Below are 23,018 nucleotides of genomic sequence, written 5' to 3'. Positions count from 1 at the left end.
GATCATGGACTTAAATGTAAAACATCAAACTCTTGGGAAAAATATAGAAACAAATCTTTAAGACCTAGGTAAGACGTCTTTAGACTTGACACCAAAAGCACGATCTATAAAAGGAAAATTTGATAAATTGGACATAACCAAAATTTAAAATTTTTCCTTGGCAAAAGACTCCTCTAAGAGGATGAAAAGGCAAGGTACCGAGTGGGAAAAAAAATATTTGCAAACCATGTGTCTAACAGAAGATTAGTAAAACTCAACAATAAAAAGAAACAAATAATACAATTATAAAATGGACAAAAGAAATAGACATTTCACTGAAGAGGGTACACAGATGGTAAATAAACACATGAAAAGATGTTCAACATCATTGGCCATTAGGAAAATGCAAATTAAAACAAAATCGAAATAGCTCTACACGCTTATCAGAATGGCTAAAATATAAAACAGTGACAACACCAAACGCTGGTGAGGATGTGGGAAAACCGGATCACTCACATGTTGCTGTAGGAATGTAAAATGTTGTAGCCACTCTGGAAATGAGTTTGGCAGTTTCTTCAAAAGCTAAACATGGGCATTTATCCCAAAGATATTAATAAGTATGTTCTCACAAAAATCTTTACACAGATATTTGTAGTAGGTTTATTTGTAACAGCCAAAACTGGAAACAACTCAGATGCCTTTCAGCAGATGAATGGTTAAACAAATGTGGTACATTCATACCATGGAATACTACTCAGCAATAAAAAGGAACCAGCTACTGATACATGCAACAACTTGAATGAATCTCCAGGGAATTATGCTAATTGAATAAAGGCAGTCATAAATGGTAACATACTGTATGGTACCATTTATGTAACATTCTTTTAAAATGACAAAATTATAGAAATAGAGACCAGATTAGTAGTTGACAGGGGTTAAGGATGTGGTAGGGGCAGCAGGGAAGTGGGTGTGGCTATAGAAGGGCAATATATGTAATCCTGCATGGTGATGAAAACGTTTTGTATCTTCACTGTATAGTTGTCAATATCCTGGTTATAATATTGTACTATAGTGTTTCCAGAAATTACCATTGCAGGGAACTGAGCAGTGGATACTTGGGATCTCTCTGTATTATAAGCAACTGCATATGAATCTACAATTATCTAAAAATTAAAATTTAATTAAAAAATAAAGTGAAGAACTTTTAACATTTCTTGTAGATCATTTCAATTTGACAACTTGATTCAGTGTCATACTGTACAGAACTTTCCACGTCCAAATTCAGAAAGATGTTAGGATGAAATTGCCTCTTAAGTTATTCTTTGTTTGGTGGGGGTTAGGAAGGAAGGCAAGGGATCCTGTTTTATTGATCACATGTGTCAAAAAACAGTTAATACTTGTTAAGTCTTCAACACCCTGTGAGGTCAGTGGCTTTTTAAAGAAGAGGACACTATGACACAGAGAGGTGAAATAATTTGCCCTGATGAGTAGTGAGGGCAGATTACTGCATCTGAACTGGTTCCAAAGCCCGCATTCTTTCTTAATGACTAAACTTTTCTGCCTGTTCACATAGGCTGCTGATTTAGTCTCCAAGCATCTTTCTGGCACAAAGTGCTGACCTCAGGGAGTTGAAGCACTTTTCCAAGGCCACAAAGTAGTACATCTGAGATTGAAATTCCAGGCCTTTGCCACCCAAATTCCATCTTACTCCCACCTCAGCAGAAGCCATGTATCAAGTGGCCCTCAGACCTGATCCTCAAGCCTGATTTGTTGGCCCACTTAATGTTGGGAGGTAGAGTAGTATTTTTAAATTTATATTAATAGCATATGTTTAAACACTGTGAGATACCATGTGAAAATTCAGTTTTCTAGCTTCTCTTAAAAAAAAAAAAAAAAAAAACCAGAAAAAAATCTGCCAGCACTGGATTTCACATTCCCAAGTTGCCCCAAAGGAGTTAGTTAGATATGTTTGCTTAGTGGCTGTCCATTTAGATGAGGCATGTTTGCCACAGTCCTCACCACTCTTTATTGTCTGCCAGATAATGCAGCCAACCATCTGCTGCCTTTTTATCATTGCATGACACTGTTGTTTTCCTTAGAATAAAGAAAAGTAACATTTTTACCCACCTTTCTACCACATCGTAGAGCTTTTAAGAAGGCTTTGAGTTCCTCTGGCACACTACACTCATATATGGTACCTGCCTGACCCTGGTTAGCACTTGCATTTATGACTCGCCCTTCGCGACAGAGCCAAAGCTGTTACTGCTGCTGGCACCATATTCTCCTTCCCTTCCTCACCTGCCCACAGGGCCCTCATTCTTCAAAGTTTATGCAACCTTTCTATCTCTCCAGTAAGAATCTATTGCTTCATTTTATTTTATTTTTTTTTACATACAAGTCACATTTCTTTCTCATGGCTTTAATGTTCTAACTTTTATCTTAGCAATTTGTATAGATGTATCTTCCCTAATTATGAATTATTTAAAGTTATATTTCTAAAAACCTCCATTATTAGAGAGTTTACAGTTGTTGAACTTAAGACTCCCATGGAATTGGAGGAGCTGAAATCATTAGTCCATCTAGGAAAACTGTTCACTGAAATGAAATAGGCGTACACGAAATAGAACGTCTCCTTTGGCATTTCTTAAATTAGTAATAATGAGTCTTGTGCAGTTTCTCATTGCTAATAGTTACTTTAACATTCCTTGATAAAGACTTTCTGGTAGTTCTCTCAGAGTTTCAGTGAGGTGCTCATAAATTGATTTAATTTCATGACGTAATATGCATAATAAGCGATAATATTTCTTCTGCATCTGGCTTTCTAACAAAGTATTCAAGGTGTTTTCAATTTTACAACTCAAAGGCCCCGTCTCTCTGAAGGAGCCAAATTCTGAGTATCTCCACTGATCCTCAGATACTCGGTCTGAAATAGTTGACCTAGTAGGAAATGGAAGTAAAGAAGGAGAATTTAACCACGAGGGAAGGAGTAATGTTATTCCTATTGGCGTACTTTGTAGTACTTAACACATTTTCGTTACAGAACAGACATTCAGAAGGAACTGATAATATTCCATATCGAACTCCTAAGTAATTCAGTATTGTCTGAGGATAATGGTATCGCATGCTCTATTACGATTAGAAGTTGGTTTGTTTGTTGTTGTTTTTTTTTTACTGACCAAACTGTAGATGACAAGAGGCTGCCTTGTTTGTACACATTGTGTTAGGATTGAGGGATGATGGAAAATTCCATGAAGATGATAACCTTTCAGGCTGGGTGTGTGACTAGTGCTGACGGAAGATGGGGATGGGCTGGGGGGATTCCAGGAATGGAAGGCTGCTTGGGATCTAATCTGTGGACTCTTTTCACCCATCTCGCCGCCAATCCATGTTATGTTTATTTGAAGGGAAAGGTCTGAGAAGGCTGAGACCTGGCTAGGGTTTCACCAGATCCGGACATCAGCGACTTTTAACTTACAATGCCGCTGTGGGTGAAACTCGAGCATTTGTAGGAGAGAAGGAAGGTGATGGAGAAGTGAGTGAAAGGGTGTGGAATAAAGCTTGAGAGGTTAAAAGCCAGACTATTTGTTGTTGTGTGTCTGCCTCCCTGCCCCTCCCCCTACCAACTCTATGACCTTGAGCAAATAATTAACCTATACTCTATACTTCAGTTTCCCCATCAGCAAAATGGGGATAATAATCGTATTTCCCTCATAGGGTTGTTGTCACATGAAAAGTGCATAGAACAGCGCCTGGTGTATGCTGTCAGCCCGCTGTCAGTGTTTCTGTTATAGGAGGGAAGTTTTACAGAGCCAGAAGACAGGCTTGCTCTCTCCTGCACCAAACAGTCAATGTTTCCTTTCATAAATAGCAACATCTCTGCACTGTACATTTTTTTCCCCTTCTTTGTCAATTGCTCTGATTATTCTGTACTTACAAGGTCATCTGAAACAGCCTGTCTTTTAATGTAATGAGTCAGGAGCCTGCGAAGTAACTTAGATAAAATAAGCAAGGATAAAGAATGGCAAGTCAAAGCTCCACATGCTTTTGGGACACTTATCAATGTGTGTTTTCAGACGTCTCTTCAGAGAATCTGTTTCCAGCCTTCCTTAGATGTTTTTGTAGGCTTAGTCTTTGCACTAACCCCAGATATCTTCTCATTTCCAAGCTATGTTCATTCATGACATAAAATGTTAGGGAGATCTTCGGCCCTGTTGGAAAAGGCCTTAGTTCTTATCTCCACTTTCTGAAGGACTAGAGAAGAAAAACCTTCATATTCCAGTGGAATTAATTGTCTTCAATTTTTTTCAAGATATTTGTTTTTAAAGTATCTTTAAAAGTATTATTTTTAAAGTAATAGATTTAAATCTTTTTGCAGTTGATTTTATTAAAAAGACTAAAAATTTGTCACCTTGGGCTTCCCTGGTGGCGCAGTGGTTGAGAATCTGCCTGCTAATGCAGGGGACACGGGTTCGAGCCCTGGTCTGGGAAGATCCCACATGCCGCGGAGCAACTGGGCCCGTGAGCCACAACTACTGAGCCTGCGCGTCTGGAGCCTGTGCTCCGCAACAAGAGAGGCCACGATAGTGAGAGGCCTGCGCACCGCGATGAAGAGTGGCCCCCGCTTGCCACAACTAGAGAAAACCCTCGCACAGAAAGGAAGACCCAACATAGCCAAAAATAAATAAATAAATTAATTAATTAAAAACAAAATTTGTCACCTTATCTCAAGAAACAAGTGCATGAGAAATAACATGCAACTGAGTGCATAATTCGAACCCAGAAATGCTGGCACTGAAAGAACTAAAATAGCAGGCACTTCCTGTATTTTTTCTCCTTCTTTGTGTCAAGAGGTTTGCTGAGTACTTTTATAACAATGATCCTATAAGGAAAACTGTTACTGAGTTCAGGGGTTTTCATTAATCCAATTCCATTCATTGGGCTTGATTCCTGTGGGCCAGACAGTAGTAGGCATGGTTATCACCAGTTGAACAAGGGGGGAGTCCTGTCTTCAAGGAGCTTCTCTTCTAGCCCCCGGTATGGCTCCTTTGAGTGGACTTAGGGATGGAGGGGAAGGAGCAGAGTGAATTGTGGGAAGAGGCATTCATGTTGCCATGGAGACATTTGGGACTAAGAAGCGGGCATAGGAGTGAAGGAGGTTGAAAGGCCTTTGAGATGGTGGGGAAGGGTGATGTGAGCTTCAACTGCCCTTTATTCTCCAATATCTTCTCTCTTTCCTATTCTTTCAGCAGCTGCAGACTTTCTCTCTGAAGTGGGGGATTATGGAGAGCGGGTTAGGAAGTCACAAGGAGTAAAAGTGGGGTTGTTTCTTTCTCCTGCCTCTTGCCTCCTCCTCCCCTTCACTCTTGATCCCACCTTGTCGTATAGACCTGACTTCCCCACTGGGTTGCAGAGCAGAAGCCAGGGAGGTGAGTTGCAGAAGTCCCAGAAGAAAATGAAGCAACTTTGTTTCCTTCATCTCTTCTGGGCTCCCTTACTACTTCGTTTCTTTCCAGGTCCTGCGGGGATGGGAGCGCCAAATGCGGAAGGCACAGGAACGCCTTCTCTGTCCTTTTTAGCGCCCCCTTCCTCCCTGCCTCGCTCCCAGAGTTACCCACCCCCCGACATGCACACTCACACTGTAGTTCCGTGCTGAGGTTTGCATGTGTGTGTAGCATGGAAGTAATTAGGGCTCCAGTAGAAAGGAGTTGGAGAAGCTGTAGCTGGATGTTGTGAGCAATAGAAGGCCTTAAAACTGTTAGGGGGAAGATCAGAAGATTCAGCCATTGGCCTAAAATGTTCTGGAGTCCAGAGAACTAGTTCTAAATTTTAGTACACAACAATTAAGCAGAAGATTCCAACTGACTAGGTCAGAAAGACTGCATAAGCCTTAAAAAGTGAATTCTAATTGGGCAGATGGGAAGGCGGGGGTCGGGGTGAGCATGTTCCCAGCAGAGGTAGCAGCTTTATCCAGGTAATAGCATTAGCCAGGGCAAGAAACTCAGGTGGGTACCAGAAATGAGTGAGCCAGAGGATCTCAAAGCCCTCTCAGGAGGTCAGCGATTTGGTAAAGAGATGGGTAAAACTACATCCCTTTCCTCTTAATCTACTTTAAGAACAACAGTGCCAGGCAATGATCAAAAGCAGCTGGTGCTTGGATGCAGTACCTGGGAGACAACAGGGATCGGTAAGGACTGCGGCAAACAGGGAGCACATGCCTCATCTAAAGGGCAGCAGTTACATAGTTTCACTCAGTTGCTGTTTTGGGGAGAATTTGGAAATAGGAGTCCAATGCTGATTGATTTTATATTCCACTTAATAGATGCTAGGCCCTGTTCTGAGTGCTTAATATACTGTCTCAACACCTCCCCAAAGATGCGGTGAAGGTTTCCTCAAACCAGTTACCTCAACCAGTTCAGGATAGACTTCTTGGGATGTGAGCGTCAGCAGTATCTTCTCTTTGTACTTTTTTTCCTTCATCTTAACTGGTATTTTCTGGGGTACTTTGTACCCCAAATGACAGAATGATGTTCTCTTACGAAGGATGTTGCCTTGAGAGAGAGGAAGATGCTTCCAAGATAGGCCTGTGTCCTTCTGGCTCTTTTTGACTGGCACTCCCTCTCAAGGTTTATTTAGGAAGTGCTACCCATAACAAAGTCAGTCCGTCCTGGTCTCCAACTAATCTAAATGTTTTGCTTTCAGCAAAATGTTCACATTCTCTCCACACTTTAACTCCAAACTTTGAATTCTGATTCAATTAATCTTTCGTGTTTTTATAACATGCCTTCTTCAATGAAGTGCTTTTCTTTTATATCCAGCGTATTCTTTTCTGATTTCTAAATGTGTAGAAAAGAACTTAGATTTGTGGAAAAAAGTACAGCCAATCTTTTCAATACCTGGAGAAATTAATATTTTTTCCAGAAAAGTCACCATATGTTGGGAGGGTGCCAGTTGGTATTCAAATGTGAGTCAAGACAGATGCTTGCCACATACAGGTCTGATGAAAGTGCACGTCAGTCCTTTTTTTAGCCTTTTGGAAAATATTAGTGGCCCAGAAGGGATGGGATTTAAATATTATTGAATATTCTTCACTAACTACTTCTTGTGGCTGGATTCCAGAGGGAAAACTCATAGTAAAATTCTCCTAAATAGAAATGAATGGCTCCTAATCTGTTATAGGAAGGATGAAATACAGCTGGATAGAGAAGTTGTGGAGGGAACTGGTTTAAAAGATGCAGTGACAGACCAGCAGATCAAGAGCAACTCACAGTTTTTTACAAGTTTTCAAATGGTTCTGGCTTTGTTTTGCTTTTCTTGGAATGCATATCCTTGAGGGTTTGAATAATATTCATTTGGCCGGACTCCAGAACTCCAAGGCAGAGCCATGTGTCAGCCAGGACTTAGGAGCCGTTAATGAAGTAGGGACCAGAGGTCGAAGGTGAATGGCAGCCTGGGCTGCATCACTGGACCTGACAGGTACCACAAATGTGGGATCCAGATCTCGACCAAGAAGCGTGGTCGCCAGTTCCACACACCATCATGATGTGGGCAGCGTGTAGCGAGTAAGCCCACGTCTGTAAGAAGGTTTTCTTGATTTCTGTTTCCAGCATCTCTGAGTGCATTCAAAATGTTGAACCATTAAAGGACTCGGTGGCAAACAAAAACAAGCAATGTTCTCGGCAAGCTGTAGAGCCACAGAAAAGTAATTTAAAGAGGAAGAGTCCTGAAGGAGCAAGAGGGGTCGGAAGGTACGAGCCCTTGCTCTGTAACTGCAGAAACATCCTTCAGCCTTTCCTCGTCTGTAAAAGGAAGCCATTGAACTAGATGGTTCTCTAGCCTCTGCTTCTCAGATGTGAATGTGCATGCAGATTGCCGGGGCCTCCTGTGAAGTTTCACCTTCTGATTTACTAGGTCGGGGGTGGGGCCCGAGGTTTGCCTTTCGGACGAGCTTCCGGGCGCTGCTCCTGCTATGGCTGCTGCTTGGCCACAGACCACATGGTGTTCAGCTCGCTCTGCATGATCTCTCAGCCCAGGCTTCCGTGAGCTCTGCACGTCTGTGAGCGTGTGATCTTCTGACATTGCAGAAAGACAGGAAGGTTTCAGGAAACATGCCTACTGCGGTACCAACTGTTCGCATTCTTCATAATCAGCTTCATCAAAAATCCTTTAAGTGCCTAATTATGCATGACAATTTCACATGCTTTACAAAAAGAACCAACTCAGTTTGGCCCCTGCCTTATCAGACTTGACAGCCTAAGACAGCTGGAGAAATATGCATAGAGACAGTAATAAATATTGAGGCAGTAATAAATCTGGAGTGATAAATAGTCATCCATATATAAAACATATTAAAATAAAAAGGTTAGGTAGCATGGGCCTTCGGATATTTATTTTCTTAAAGATTTTGTTGCTTTTTAAAATCTGGGAAACTAAAAAGGTTGCCCTGTAATTTTTACTTAAAGACAAGGAGTTTCTGTTTCTGTTTTACAGATGGGGACTGGAGAAGGGGAGGGTCCGTTTCTGAGGCTTCTTTTGTTGTTATTGTTGTTTTGTTTATTTTGGCTTTACTAATGTCAAAAGAAATATTTTATGAACCCCACATGCCTAACCCTGATTACCATGTGCATGTGTCTTGGCCTGATTTTGTGTTGCTCAGCGCTGAGTGTGTGGGCACAGGTTCATTAACCTCAGCTCTTTCTACCCAAGGGCCTTGAGCCCGTCATGTCATCTTAACACCGTCCTTGGGAAGCAGAGGAGGCAGGGCCAGACATTGTTATCCCTGAATCGTGGATAAGGTTAAGTGATACAGGGAAGGAAGATAGTGTGTCCAAAGTCTCATGGTAATTAACTCACATAGGAAGGTCTGGACTCCATTCCATTTCTTCTGTACGCTTGCTAAACTCACCCGAGGTCTCAGCTGCCTTGGTGGAGGAAGCGATCTGACAAGTGGCCATTGCCAGCACTTTCTCCTGACAGCAGAACAAATTCTGTTCCTGGTGGGCCACCCACCCATTGGAGATTGCATTCAGCTCCCCACGGTGATAAGCAGGTTTCTTACAACATCACAGTTTAGCAGAGTGATGCCAGATTGACTCTGTTCATTGATTTCTTCTAGCTGAGAAACAGCTGAAAGAATTACACACAGCTGGAAAATAGTCACATCTAACCAAGGATGTCTGTGTCAAATATTTAGCAATAATGGGATTACAGACCATTGGTTTATAGTTTCTTGATTCGACTAATATAATACTTAGTAGTGACTATGTATATGCTTAGGGATGCAGAGGTGCAAAGAAACTATATCTGGCCACACTCTTAGGTGACAGCTATGTGTTATCCAAAATGATGTGAGTGAGGTGTTGCTTTGGAGTCAGGTACCCTTGAGTTTGAAACTTGGCTCCACCACTCACTGGCTGTGTCCCTTAACCTTTCCAAGCCTCCGTTTCCCCACCTGTAGAACAAGCATAACAATAGTACAGATCCCATAGAAGTCCCACAAGCATCCCTTGAGATGAGGATGTATGGAATGTGTAGCATGGGGCCTGCAAATAGTATGACTTTTAACTAGTAATTTTTAGTAGTCATAATAAAACTATGACAAGTGACAGCATCTAAAATCATTTGGGTCTTGAAAGAGAAGAGCAAAAGTTTCTAAATTCAGTATTTTCATATTATTTCATGAGTGAGTATTTGTGTGGGAGTTTGTATCTAGGTTAATGAAAATGTCACAGTGTTTATTAGGAATAAAGCTGTTATTAAAGCAAAGCCTGCATTAATTAGGCTCAACTTCATCTTTTCATTCTGTAATGTCATATACAGCTGCTGTTTCCCTTGTTTCGTAAAATTAACTGTAAAGAGGGAAGGCAGTCTTCTCATATTAAAGAAGACATAAAACCCTGAGTAATTACTAGAGCAGGAAGCTAAACCTTTAAAAAGCTACAATGGCAATACTATATATTTTGCATTAGTGCCTAGTAATAGATCTCTGTGGGCACAGGGAACTATGCAGGTCAGATCGAGGGCACTGAGTAATCTGGTTGCCCCCTCAAAGGCAAATGAGAGCAGAGGGGGCAGGGTATCTGGAACTTGGTCTCAAGAAGTGAGGGGGAGGCCATTCGCTACAGGCAGGGTGGGAATGTGGACGAGGCGCTCGAAGGGGCCCCATCGGTAAACGGAATCCAAAGACTGCCAACTGTATATTGTAAGGCTGCAAGGCAGGACTGAGCGAGAGCAGGAGGCAGCGGAATGGAAACCCAGGAAGCCAAAATGAGCCGTTTAAAGTGGAGGACGGGAAGCAGAGCCCCAGGGAAGTCCCTAACCTCAGAAACCTGTTCAATAACACCTTTTTATAGAGTGCCTGTGGCTTCTGGGCAAGTGGAGGTTGAGCCAGTGTGGCTCAAACGGAAGCCAGTTCTTCCCCAAATTTAGTGTGCACATGGGTCACCTGTTACAATGTGGACTCTGATTCAATAGGTCTGAGAATCTGCGTTTCACGCAGGTCCCCAGGTGTTGCTGATACTGCTGGGCCGGGGAAGACACTTACAGTGGCAAAGGGTTTAACCCACTCCCTCTCCAAGTACCCCATTCTCTGGTCACCACTTCTTTCTATTCAACCCTCCCCTGTACCTTAACTCCAGCCATTCTTTTTTTTTTTTTTTTTTTTAATTTTATGTATTTATGTATTTATTTTTGGCTGCGTTGGGTCTCCGTTGCTGCGCGCGGGCTTTTTTCTAGCTGCGGCGAGCGGGGGCTACTCTTTGCTGTGGTGCGCGGGCTCCTCATTGCGGTGGCTTCTCTTGTTGCGGAGCAGGGGATCTAGGCGTGCGGGTTTCAGTAGTTGTGGCACACGGGCTTCAGTAGTTGTGGCTCGCGGGCTCTAGAGCGTAGGCTCAGTAGCTGTGGAGCCCGGGCTTAGCTGCTCCGCGGCATGTGGGATCTTCCCGGACCGGGGCTCGAACCCGTGTCCCCTGCATTGGCGGGCGGATTCTTAACCACTGCGCCACCAGGGAAGTCCCAACTCCAGCCATTCTTGCACTTCACCAGCACCTTCAATCCATTGATCCTGCTAATTTCCACCATCTGTCACTCCCTCCGCTTCTCCTTTCCCAGTTACTCAGCTTAGATCCCATGATCTCTCTTTGTAACACTCCTTTGCACACACCTTCAGGTTCTTTGCTTCTTTCTCTCTTTCCTTGTTATACTCACGGGCATAACTCATCGCTCTAACCGCCCCCCCCCCCCATGTCTTCAGCTGTGCTGTGCTGTGGCTGAAGGAACATACACCGCTGAGCTAGTAGGTCTCACTTTCATCTCCGTGGGCCCCTCAGGCTGCTCCTTCCTTGTCCATTTACTCTTTCCCTCTCCTGAAGGACTTCCTCCTCCCTGCTCTCCTATCAAACCTCCACTACCTCCTTCCCCACCCTGAATCTCCGCTAATAACTTTGCTTCCACGTTTCTTGTTCGCATCATGACTTAGAAAAGCACTTTCTCCTGTTTCTTCTACTGGATTTACATTGTCTGTGTGTGGGCCCACGGCCCGGGCCTTCCCTGCAGCGGCCACGGGAGCACTGGACCCTCACGACGGCTGACAGGTGCCTGTCCAGCCCCTCCCTCTTCCTCTGGCGCCCCCTGGGTGGGCAGCCCCCCGTGGAGAGGCCAGGGGAGGGGCCCCGGTGAGCTGCGGCTTAAGATCAAGGTTCGAGGGAGCCCAGATGGTCACATGGGGACCCGGGGTGACCAGCCCTTCTCTGACTTGCCTTCCCACCGCTCTCCAAGGGTTGCCAATGTCCACAGTTGGCGGCTTACGGTAGCCCCCCAAACCTCACCTGCCCCTCCCACCTCCCCTCCCGGCCCCTCCCACCTCCCCACCCAGCCCCACCACCTTCAGGGTTCTGCTCAACCGTATTTTACCCCCTGAGGTCTTTCCCAACTCCCTGATTAAAGTAGTGCCTACCCCAGGGCAGTACCCAGCCCCAAACTGGCTTCAGTTGTTTTCTTCAGTGATTATTATAACTGTTTTGCCAGATGGCTGCTTTGTCTCCCACCTGCACCAGAAAGCACCAGAGGACTGGGAATTGTGTGTGTCTCTGTCAGTATTGAAACACCACCTAGAATAGTGGCCAGCACATGAAGACTCCCCTTAAATAAAATATTTGAACAGATATTGGAGTGGAAGATGTGATGAAATTAGAACAGAATCAGAAAAAGCCAATTAGTAAAAACTACATACCAACATATGTATTCATAAAGCCACGCTGGTCCATTTGAATTGACACAGCTACCTGTTTTGGGATCCTTTTGGACCTGGCTGTGCTGAATGTAATAGAAATCATTGAGCCTGTCAGGCCCTTGGGGGATCAGGAGGGAAAATGACTAACACCAAATTCTGTCTAGGAATTCCTGTCCCTTCCTTCCCTCTTTAATTGCTCTCAGGGAGGTCAGTAGTTAAGTCAGGATTTAACCCACCCACCTGCTCTGGGCTTCTTCGGTGCTTGTTATCTTCATGTGGGACATGGACAAAGAGCTGTAACCTGTTAGCACTTAACAACAATTCCTCAGGCCAAATGCCTGCTTCCCTGGGAGTTTAGGAAAGGTGCTATTTTGACCACGCATGTGACTCCGTTTGGGTCTACACTTATGGACAACCACAGGGCTTTCGGTTGGTAGAAGAAATAGCCTATGAACTCTCAAATGGAGGTACCATCTTAAGAATGAATAGTGCGGACAGAAAACGTCTGACCTCTAAACAGGCAAGAAACTCCCCCCGTACTTGGGTAGGGCAAAAGAAAAAAGAAATAACAGAGACAAAAGAATAGGGACGGCACCTGCACCAGTGGGAGGGAGCTGTGAAGGAGGAAAGATTTCCACGCACTAGGAAGCCCCTTCGCGGGCAGAGACTGCGGGTGGCAGAGGGGGGAAGCTTCGGAGCCACGGAAGAGAGCGCAGCCACAGGGGTGCGGAGGGCAAAGCGGAGAGATTCCTGCACAGAGGCTCGGCAACGAGCAGCACTCACCAGCCCGAGAGGCTTGTCTGCTCCCCCGCCGGGGCGGGCGGGGCTGGGAACTGAGGCTTGGGCTTCGGTCGGATCGCAGGGAGAGGACTGGGGTTGTCGGCGTGAACACAGCCTGAAGGGGTTAGTGCACCACAGCTAGCCGGGAGGGAGTCCGGGAAAAAGTCTGCAGCTGCCGAAGAGGCAAGAGACTTTTTCTTGCCTCTTTGTTTCACGGCGCGCAGGGAGAGGGGATTCAGAGCGCCGCCTAAACAAGCTCCACAGACGGGCGCGAGCCTCAGCGATCAGCGCGGGCCCCAGAGACGGGCGTCAGACGCTGGGGCTGCTGCTGCCGCCTCCAAAAAGCCTGTGTGTGAGCACAGGTCACTCTCCACACCGCCCCTCCCGGGAGCCTGTGCAGCCCGCCACCGCCAGGCTCCCGTGATCCGGGGACAAGTTCCCCGGGAGAACACACGGCGCACCTCAGGCTGCTGCAACGGCACGCCGGCCTCTGCCGCCGAAGGCTCGCCCTGCCTCTTCCGTACCCCTCCCTCCCCGCGGCCTGGGTGAGCCAGAGCCCCCGAAGCAGCTGCTCCTTTAACCCCTTTCTGTCTGGGCGGGGAACAGACGCCCTCAGGTGACCTACACGCAGAGGCGGGTCCAAATCCAAAGCTGATCCCCAGGAGCTGTGCGAACAGAGAAGAGAAGGGGAAATCTCTCCCAGCAGCCTCAGAAGCAGCGGATTAAAACTCCACAAACAACTTGATGTGCCTGCATCTGTTGAATACCTGAATAGACAACGAATCACCCCAAATTCAGGAGGTGGACTTTCGGAGCAGGATATATTAATTTTTCCCCCTTTCCTTTTTTTGGTGAGTGTATATATATATGCTTCTGGGTGAGATTTTGTCTGTATAGCTCTGCTTTATAATAGCTTTATTTTACTTCACTATATTATAGCCTCTTTCTTTCTTTCTTTCTATTTTTTCTCCCTTTTACTCTGAGCCGTGTGGACGAAAGGCTCTTGGTGCTCCAGCCAGGCATCAGGGCCGTGCCTCTGAGGTGGGAGAGCCAACTTCAGGACACTGGTCCACAAGAGACCTCCCAGCTCCACGTGATACCAAACGGCGAAAATCTCTCAGAGATCGCCATCTCAACATCAAGACCCAGCTTCACTCAACGACCAGCAAGCTACAGTGCTGGACACCCTATGCCAAACAACTAGCAAGACAGGAACACAGCCCCATCCATTAGCAGAGAGGCTGCCTAAAATCATAATAAGGCCACAGACACCCCAAAATACACCACCAGACGTGGACGTGCCCACCAGAAAGACAAGATCCAGCCTCATCCACCAGAACTCAGGCACTAGTTCCCTCCACAAGGAAGCCTACACAACCCACTGAACCAAACTTAGCCACTGGGGACAGATACCAAAAACAACGGAAACTACGAACCTGCAGCCTGTGAAAAGGAGACCCCAAACACAGTAAGATAAGCAAAATGAGACGACAGAAAAACACACAGCAGATGAAGGAGCAGGGTCAAAACACGCCAGATTTAACAAATGAAGAGGAAATAGGTAGTCTACCTGAAAAAGAATTCAGAATAATGATAGTAAGGATGATCCAAAATCTTGGAAATAGAATAGACAAAATGCAAGAAACATTTAACAAGGACATAGAAGAACTAAAGAGGAACCAAGCAATGATGAAAAACACAATAAATGAAATTAAAAATACTCTACATGGGATCAATAGCAGAATAACTGAGGCAGAAGAAAGGATAAGTGACCTGGAAGATAAAATGGTGGAAATAACTACCACAGAGCAGGATAAAGAAAAAAGAATGAAAAGAACTGAGGACAGTCTCAGAGACCTCTGGGACAACATTAAATGCACCAACATTCGAATGATAGGGGTCCCAGAAGAAGAAGAGAAAAAGAAAGGGACTGAGAAAATATTTGAAGAGATTATAGTTGAAAACTTCCCTAATATGGGAAAGGAAATAGTTAATCAAGTCCTGGAAGCACAGAGAGTCCCATACAGGATAAACCCAAGGAGAAACACGCCAAGACACATATTAATCAAACTGTCAAAAATTAAATATAAGGAAAACATATTAAAGGCAGCAAGGGAAAAACAGCAAATAACACACAAGGGAATCCCCATAAGGTTAACATCTGCTCTTTCAGCAGAAACTCTGCAAGCCAGAAGGGAGTGGCAGGACATACTTAAAGTGATGAAGGAGAAAAACCTACAACCAAGATTACTCTACCCAGCAAGGATCTCATTCAGATGTGATGGAGAAATTAAAACCTTTACAGACAAGCAAAAGCTGAGAGAGTTCAGCACCACCAAACCAGCTTTACAACAAATGCTAAGGGAACTTCTCTAGGCAAGAAACACAAGAGAAGGAAAACACCTACAATAACAAACCCAAAACATTTAAGAAAATGGGAACAGGAACATACATATCGATAATTACCTTGAATGTAAATGGATTAAATTCTCCCACCAAAAGACACAGGCTGGCTGAATGGATACAAAAACAAGACCCATATATATGCTGTCTACAAGACACCCACTTCAGACCTAGAGACACATATAGACTGAAAGTGAGGGGATGGAAAAAGATATTCCATGCAAATGGAAATCAAAAGAAAGCTGGAGTAGCAATTCTCATATCAGACAAAATAGACTTTAAAATAAAGACTATTACAAGAGACAAAGAAGGACACTATATAATGATCAAGGGATCGATCCAAGAGGAAGGTATAACAATTGTAAATATTTATGCACCCAACATAGGAGCACCTCAATACATAAGGCAAATACTAACAGCCATAATAGGGGAAATCGACAGCAACACAATCATAGTAGGGGACTTTAACACCCCACTTTCACCAATGGACAGATCATCCAAAATGAAAATAAATAAGGAAACACAAGCTTTAAATGATACATTAAACAAGATGGACTTAATTGATATTTATAGGACATTCCACCCAAAAACAACAGAATACACATTTTTCTCAAGTGCTCATGGAACATTCTCCAGGATAGATCATATCTTGGGTCACAAATCAAGCCTTGGTAAATTTAAGAAAATTGAAATCGTATCAAGTATCTTTTCCGACCACAACGCTATGAGACTAGATATCAATTACAGGAAAAGATCTGTAAAAAATACAAACACATGGAGGCTACACAATACACTGCTTAATAACGAAGTGATCACTGAAGAAATCAAAGGGGAAATCAAAAAATACCTAGAAACAAATGACAATGGAGATACGACGACCCAAAACCTATGGGACGCAGCAAAAGCAGTTCTAAGAGGGAAGTTTATAGCAATACAAGCCAACATCAAGAAACAGGAAACATCTCAAATAAACAACCTAACCTTGCACCTAAAGCAATTAGAGAAAGAAGAACAAAAAAACCCCAAAGCCAGCAGAAGGAAAGAAATTATAAAAATCAGGTCAGAAATAAATGAAAAAGAAATGAAGGAAACAATAGCAAAAATCAATGAAACTAAAAGCTGGTTCTTTGAGAAGATAAACAAAATTGATAAACCATTAGCCAGACTCATCAAGCGAAAAAGGGAGAAGACTCAGATCAATAGAATTAGAAATGAAAAAGGAGAAGTAACCACTGACACTGCAGAAATACAAAAGATCATGAGAGATTACTACAAGCAACTCTATGCCAATAAAATGGACAACCTGGAAGAAATGGACAGATTCTTAGAAATGCACAAACTGCCAAGACTGAACCAGGAAGAAATAGAAAATATGAACAGACCAATCACAAGCACTGAAATTGAAACTGTGATTAAAAACCTTCCAACAAACAAAAGCCCAGGACCAGATGGCTTCACAGGTGAATTCTATCAAATATTTAGAGAAGAGCTAACACCTATCCTTCTCAAACTCTTCCAAAATATTGCAGAGGGAGGAACACTCCCAAACTCACTCTACGAGGCCACCATCACCCTGATACCAAAACCAGACAAAGATGTCACAAAGAAAGAAAACTACAGGCCAATATCACTGATGAACATAGATGCAAAAATCCTCAACAAAATACTAGCAAACAGAATCCAACAGCACATTAAAAGGATCATACACCATGATCAAGTGGGGTTTATCCCAGGAATGCAAGGATTCTTCAATATACGCAAATCAATCAATGTGATACACCATATTAACAAATTGAAGGAGAAAAACCATATGATCATCTGAATAGATGCAGAGAAAGCTTTCGACAAAATTCAACACCCATTTATGATAAAAGCCCTGCAGAAAGTAGGCATAGAGGGAACTTTCCTCCACATAATAAAGGCCATATATGACAAACCCACAGCCAACATTGTCCTCAATGGTGAAAAACTGAAACCATTTCCACTAAGATCAGGAACAAGACAAGGTTGCCCACTCTCACCACTATTATTCAACATAGTTTTGGAAGTGTTAGCCACAGCAATCAGAGAAGACAAAGAAATAAAAGGAATCCAAATCGGAAAAGAAGAAGTAAAGCTGTCACTGTTGGCAGATGACATGATACTATACATAGAGAATCCTAAAGATGCTACCAGAAAACTCCTAGAGCTAATCAATGAATCTGGTAAAGTAGCAGGATACAAAATTAATGCACAGAAATCTCTTGCATTTCTATACACTAATGACGAAAAATCTGAAAGTGAAATTAAGAAAACACTCCCGTTTACCATTGCAACAAAAAGAATAAAATATCTAGGAATAAACCTACCTAAGGAGACAAAAGACCTGTATGCAGAAAATTATAAGACACTGATGAAAGAAATTAAAGATGATACAAATAGATGGAGAGATATACCATGTTCCTGGATTGGAAGAATCAACATTGTGAAAATGACTCTACTACCCAAAGCAATGTACAGATTCAATGCAATCCCTATCAAACTACCACTGGCATTTTTCACAGAACTAGGACAAAAAATTTCACAATTTGTATGGAAACACCAAAGACCCCGAATAGCCAAAGCAATCTTGAGAACGAAAAATGGAGCTGGGGGAATCAGGCTCCCTGACTTCAGACTATATTACAAAGCTACAGTAATCAAGACAGTTTGGGACTGGCACAAAAACAGAAATATAGATCAATGGAACAGGATAGAAAGCCCAGAGATAAACCCACACACATATGGTCACCTTATCTTTGATAAAGGAGGCAAGAATATACAGTGGAGAAAAGACAGCCTCTTCAATAAGTGGTGCTGGGAAAATTGGACAGGTACATGTAAAAGTATGAAATTAGAACACTCCCTGACACCATGCACAAAAATAAACTCAAAATGGATTAAAGACCTAAATGTAAGGCCAGACACTATCAAACTCTTACAGGAAAACATAGGCAGAACACTCTATGACATACATCACAGCAAGATTCTTTTTGACCCAGCTCCCAGAGAAATGGAAATAAGAACACAAATAAATAAATGGGACCTAATGAAACTTAAAAGCTTTTGCACAGCAAAGGAAAGCATAAGCAAGATGAAAAGACAACCCTCAGAATGGGAGAAAATATTTGCAAATGAAGCAACTGACAAAGGATTAATCTCCAAGATTTACAAGCAGCTCATGCAGCTCAATAACAAAAAAACGAAAAACCCAATCCAAAAATGGGCAGAAGACCTAAATAGACATTTCTCCAAAGAAGATATACAGATGGCCAACAGACACATGAAAGAATGCTCAGCATCATTAATCATTAGAGAAATGCAAATCAAAACTACAATGAGATATCATCTCACACCGGTCAGAATGGCCATCATCAAAAAATCTAGAAACAATAAATGCTGGAGAGGGTGTGGAGGAAAGGGAACACTCTTGCACTGTTGGTGGGAATGTAAATTGATACAGCCACTATGGAGAACAGTATGGAGGTTCCTTAAAAAACTACAAATAGAACTACCATACGACCCAGCAATCCCACTACTGGGCATATACCCTGAGAAAACCATAGTTCAAAAAGAGTCATGTACCAAAATGTTCATTGCAGCTCTATTTACAATAGCCAGGACATGGAAGCAACCTAAATGTCCATCGACAGATGAATGGATAAAGAAGATGTGGCACATATATACAATGGAATATTACTCAGCCATAAAAAGAAATGAAATGGAGGTATTTGTAATGAGGTGGATGGAGTTAGAGTCTGTCATACAGAGTGAAGTAAGTCAGAAAGAGAAAAACAAATACAGTATGCTAACACATATATACGGAATCTAAGGAAAAAAAAAAAAAAAAGCCATGAAGAACCTAGTGGCAAGACGGGAATAAAGACACAGACCTACTAGAGAATGGACTTGAGGATATGGGGAGGGGGTGGGGTGAGATGTGACAGGGTAAGAGAGTGTCATGGACATATATACACTACCAAATGTAAAATAGATAACTAGTGGGAAGCAGCCACATAGCACAGGGAGATCAGCTCGGTGCTTTGTGACCACCTAGAGGGGTGGGATGGGGAGGGTGGGAGGGAGGGAGATGCAAGAGGGAAGAGATATGGGAACATATTGTATGTGTATAACTGATTCACTTTGTTATAAAGCAGAAGCTAACACACCATTGTAAGGCAATTATACTTCAATAAAGATGTTTAAAAAAAAAAAAAAAAAAGAATGAATAGTGCTTCTCATTCCCGAGGTTGGGAAGTTAGGCGGTCAGTCCACTGAAAGTGAAAGGAAAGCATCTCAATGTCTATGTAAAGTTCTAGAAATATTTTTATTTTATTCTGAAAAGTTTTGCTTTTAATAACATCGTTAGCATGAATCATTGCCTCACAGGGTTTTAAGCAAGCTCTGATTTAGGAAGAGAAAGCACAGGGTGTTCTGTGAGTATTAAATAAGATGACTAGGGCTTCCCTGGTGGCGCAGTGGTTAAGAATCCGTCTGCCAATGTAGGGGACATGGGTTCGATCCGTGGTCCTGGAAGATCCCACATGCCGCGGAGCAACTAAGCCCGTGCGCCGCAACTACTGAGCCTGCGCTCTAGAGCCCATGAGCCACAACTACTGAAGCCCGGGCACCTAGAGCCCATGCTCCACAACAAGAAGCCACTGAAATGAGAAGCCTGTGCACCGCAACAAAGAGTAGCCCCTGCTCACCGCAACTAGAGAAAGCCCACGTGCAGCAACGAAGACCCAAAGCAGCCAAAAACAAATAAATAAAAATTAAAAAAAAAAAAAAGATGACTAACGCCACACAAAGCCAAGAATACAGCAGGTGCTTAATACATGTGCTTTCCTCTCTCTCTCCTCCCCTATCTGTGCTGTTTCTGATGGTCCCCATCCAAACTGTTGTTTCTGCATAATGTGGAAGTTAGGATATAAATATTATTATGTTTTAATAAGTCATCATTTATTTAAGACCAGTGATTCTCAACTGGGGAATGATTTTGCCCTTCATGGGACATTTGTCAAAGTCTGGAGACATTTTTGATTATCACAATCACAGAGTGGAGGAACGCTAACTCCTCAAAACAAAGAGCTCTACAGCCCCAGATGCCAGCGATCTGTACTTTACACTGGTGTTTACAGTTTGCTTCTTCACTGGACTCTAAGTAAAAGAAGATTGAGAAGGATGTGACAGGCTGAGGACCCAGGTTGGGGGAAGTTTGTGGACCCACCTATGGTAGAAGCACCCTATGGATGGTTTCCAACTTACGAACAAGTGCTTTATTAGATACTCATTTCTATGTTAGTAGTTTAGCCTCTTAAAAAACAAAACAAACAATGTGGCAGAGGCATGGAGAAGTCCAGCTCCGGATGGGAGGGGAGGACAACGAGACATGACTCTGGCGGGCTGGCAGACACCAGGGTGGGAGCTCGTCAAACCACGCCAAGTGGCTTGAGTTTTATCCCAAGAGCTGTGGAGAGCTGTACGTACGGGCCCCCATGCTCTTTTCCGTACACTATTCACAGCCTGTACATACTTTTATTATTACTTGTGTCTCTCTGTATCATATGTATTGGTAACTTGGTTTCCTGAACTGGGCCTCTTCATCTTCCTTTTGTATAGCACAGAGGTTTGTCAGCAAGTATTTATCTCAAAATAGTTATTTCTCCACTTTGGAACAGGTAGTTTTCCCAAACACTTGTTTCAGTTGCAGTCGTTTAGAGCTTGAAATGCATTGTCCCGGTTTCATAAACAATGGGTTTTCAGACTGGTGTGGAAACCTTACAGAACTCACAGTGTTCCTGAGCTGTCATGCTTAGTAGTTCAGAACGGGGAATTCCCACAAAAGGGCAAAGAGGAGAGAATTTCCATTGCCTTTCTTCGTTGAAAGAGGACTCTTGGCAAATGTGATCTTTACCCTTTTCCTCCTAACCTGATGTGTAACTCTCCCTCACCTTCTACTGCACATTTCTCTTGCAGCTCCCAGCCAGGAGGCACTAAGAAGACCATGTGGTCAGGGGCCCCATGAGATGGGTTGGGGGCTGGGGAGCTCTTGTCTTACTGGCCTCTGGAGAGTCTGACATGGCAGGTCATGGAGGGACCACCACCTTGCTTGTTGTCAACTTACTATTTCCCTTTGATCTTTCTAGGATTGCTTTGCATTTCATTTCTTTCTAAGAAATAGCTCTTTCTTTTCTCTTTTAAACTCTTACCAAAAAGGAAAAAATTTGCATTGGTTTACCTCAGTGGATATTTTTTGTGAGAATATTCAGTCTAGTTGTTGGGTCATTCTTTCACTCCCAATGCTTTTTACTTCCACTTAGGGTACTTTAAGATGACTTCTTAGATTCTACAGTCTACCAAAACAGAATATTCGATCTGAGGTTACATTCCTCAAACTTGAATCACACATCCTCTTGGAGGAAGTGATCTTTGTAAGTGATATAGTTTTATCTTACCCATAGGAAACCATGCTAACAAAAATATAGCATGTTTCAAGATGAAGACATAAAGTAATATGGCAAAATCTATTATAACAAGTATCAAACAATTCTGTGCAATTTTGTTCCAGCCATCTTTGTTCTGATAAGGCTGTCATCTTCTTAAGGCATGCAACCATTTTTGTTTTTGTTTTGATCTGTAAGTACCTCGCATACAGGAAGAGTCCATGTCTGTGGTGTGTGGTGCTAATCCATAGTTACCGTCAGTGTCTGTGAGAAGAGGTGGAATGAAGCAATGAGTAAAACACAAAGCATGGGCATAATTATTAATCACTGAGCGCACATGTGATTAACGCCATCATTTTTACTTTCCTACCGATAAAAAATTTGCAATAATATATAGGTCTGTGGATATTGGAAGAGCAAGTTTTAACTTTTGTTTTTCAACATTATTTTTTGTCGTACTAAAGGTTAATTAAATAATTATTTCTCAGTTTCTTTATTGCTCAGCACTTTTATAAGTAATTTAAAAGAGCATCATTTTACCCTCAGTTACTGCAGTTTTAATCCAGTTCAGAGTTGTGAAATTGTTTCCTCTTGTGTTTCCTTTCCAGAAAGCACGAGGTCATTCTCTTCTTTCAGCCGGTGAGTGCAACTTCAGAGCTGGGAGAGAGTGATTGCAAGGTATTCAATTATCTGGTTTATTCTACATTGTCCATCCATGCTTGCTTTCAGTTTAACTTTCTACAGGCATCAAGGGTATATCTGGTGACTCTGAGCTGTGGGACTGCGGACACACAGCTTTGAAGCTGAAAAATCTCAAGGGTATTAGCTAATCCAGTTTTGAATTTAGCACCATGGGGCTTCTGCCATAGCCACCGAGATGCCACTGGCCACGCTTCCTACAGGATGGTGTTTCCCTTTGGTCAGTGACGGGCGGTGAGCCTGCCTCTACCTTGTAATGCCTATGTGAAGTTAGGCAAAATGCCTACCCTCCCTCAAGCTCTTTCCTCATCTTCGAAATGGAGACTCTAATTGGACAGCCTGATGGGTTTCCAGTTCACCGTCACCGCCACCACCGCCAAAAAATATATGAGGCTGCATTCTACCGTTATTGTTATTAGTGGTATTAGTAATCTCGTTTAGTGCTGATAATAAAGTTATATAAAAAT

The 23,018-nt window shown here is 42.9% G+C and overlaps 1 protein-coding gene across 2 annotated transcripts in view; it reads left to right on the top strand.

Moving 5' to 3' along the window:
* Positions 1 to 23,018, top strand: part of PAG1 (phosphoprotein membrane anchor with glycosphingolipid microdomains 1) — a 140,961-nt gene that overhangs the window by 29,056 nt on the left and 88,887 nt on the right. The window contains exon 2 of one of the 2 annotated variants that reach the window (XM_068526030.1): positions 22,461 to 22,491. The gene's annotated coding sequence lies outside the window, so the exon portion shown is untranslated. Of the gene's footprint in view, positions 1 to 22,460; positions 22,531 to 23,018 lie in introns of both variants that reach the window. The other variant, XM_068526029.1, reaches the window with a different exon arrangement.

The sequence above is a fragment of the Eschrichtius robustus genome, chromosome 17, assembly GCF_028021215.1.
Source record: "Eschrichtius robustus isolate mEscRob2 chromosome 17, mEscRob2.pri, whole genome shotgun sequence".
Taxonomy (NCBI): domain Eukaryota; kingdom Metazoa; phylum Chordata; class Mammalia; order Artiodactyla; family Eschrichtiidae; genus Eschrichtius; species Eschrichtius robustus.
Note: the sequence above shows the minus strand (reverse complement) of the source record. Positions and strands in the feature narration are given on the sequence as shown.